We start from the raw sequence: 2,039 nt of genomic DNA on the forward strand, positions 1-2,039 counted from the left end.
TACGAAATGTGATAGAAACGCTAAGTCAAGTGTCAACAAACTTGGAGTTAATTGTGTTGCACTCTCGTGACCTTTTGGTGGTGTTATTACAAATTCATTATTAAACGAACTAGATTATGGAGCAGTTAGTCAAAATGTAACTCACAATATCGTACCTTTGGTATAATAAAGTCACAATTTGTGATCATACATCTATCGCATGAACTGTCCTATTTATCTACTATCGCGTGATTTTTCTATTTTTCTTTATTGCTACAATTACAGACATCACATACAACATAATATAAAACGTTCTTAAACAGCACTATAAAACTGATACCCAGTTACAACTATGCACAATTATGCAGTGTTCCATAACAAAATAATTATTACAAAGAGCGGAAATGTATACAAAAACAAACTAACAAAATATTAAACTATGTCTAGAGGGGATTTAATATTAAAGACAATTTGTATTGATAAAATAAAGAATTAATGTGAGCTAGTAGTTCTAACTTTCTACTACGTGAGTATGACTGATTTTGATTTTATTATGAAAACTAACACGGTTATCACACATTATTACATAATATAAAAGTAACGGGACTTACTCGCGTAGTTTTTTAGTCGGAAGCGACCATAATCGATGGTCTTCTTCAGGGGTTGTGTGCAACGTTCGCGACCGCGTCACGTCTAGCACTGCGCGCGCGCCGATGACGCAGCCCGCAGTGGGGAACTCGGGAGGCTGATACGTTGCGTCATCGCGTCCTGGAACTCTTCTTCGCTACTGCTGTCCGTAGGATTGTTATCGGGAACAGACCAACACACAGAGCTCACCACGTCGTTACCACTTGATTTTGATTTAAAAGTTAGAATATTACAATTAAATATATAATGTGTATCACAGATTTCATTTTATTAACGACACATTCTAAGTTGCAGTACCACTTACAGCTTTAATCACAAATATTTGAAATTTGAATTTCAAATTGGGGAATAAGTTCGGAGGCAGGGAATTCCACTCTCTAGACACTCGCCATATAAATGTGGAAGCGAAATGCTTCATGCGAATCTTGGGAATATCCACCACATAGGGGTGGAACCCTAGCCCACGTCTAGTCCCCCGATGATGGAAAGGGGAAGGCGGAATTACGCAATTCCATCGCACAGTCACCATGATATATCCTGTCACTCTTAGACATAAGTTGTCAAGTCGTATGTACCTGTAATTTCACCAACACGCTTACTTTCTCACTAATGTGAGCACTACTACTTGGCGCAGAAATAGGTAATGTGGCAGGCCCTTGACGAACTCTTTCACACGGAGTTCTACTACTACTAAATTGTATTATAAAAAGTGTTGGGCTTGATGCGTGTCACATTGTGGTAGTATAGATACTTTTTCGGCTTAGATAATTAGAAAAGAATGTATTGAGTTAAATTTAATTTTATTACAAACTACCAAGTTAATTCTAATGCTATGCAAAAGTTTTTTTTTCGAATAACTTAATAAATCTGTAATATTTCTCCATCGTAGCTAATGATTATAATCCAACGTTCAAGTTTTGTTAAACTTCTGTGTAAACAAAATATCTTACTGGTTTAAATGAAACTGTGGCTCCTTCGAATTAGCAGCACCGTGCTGAAAATGTATATAATTACTTTGCTAAGTTAAACAACTCGAAAAACAAACACCACATCTCGAAATTCCTATCGTACAATTTCAATGTTCAGACAGCTCTCTCTAACAAGTTTGTAACGTTTTTGTGTAATTTTCTTCGATTTTCAAACGTTCTTTAATAACGCCAAGAATTCATTAACAATGGATTTAAGGAAGAGAATGTCTTCTTATGTACAGTACCAAAGAGATGGTAATAATAATAACAATGTGTTAGATAACCACACCAATTGTCTGTTCACAGTTTGAGATCAGGCAATATGTGTGTTTATATGGCACATTTTTATTAAGCGTGAAACACGTGGGTCCCTACGTCACGCGCCCGCGCTCGGTGTGATATATATATATATATATATATATATATATATATATATATATATAT

The sequence above is a fragment of the Hyposmocoma kahamanoa genome, unplaced genomic scaffold (genome assembly GCF_003589595.1).
Source record: "Hyposmocoma kahamanoa isolate Upper Pololo Valley unplaced genomic scaffold, ASM358959v1 64, whole genome shotgun sequence".
NCBI lineage: Eukaryota > Metazoa > Arthropoda > Insecta > Lepidoptera > Cosmopterigidae > Hyposmocoma > Hyposmocoma kahamanoa.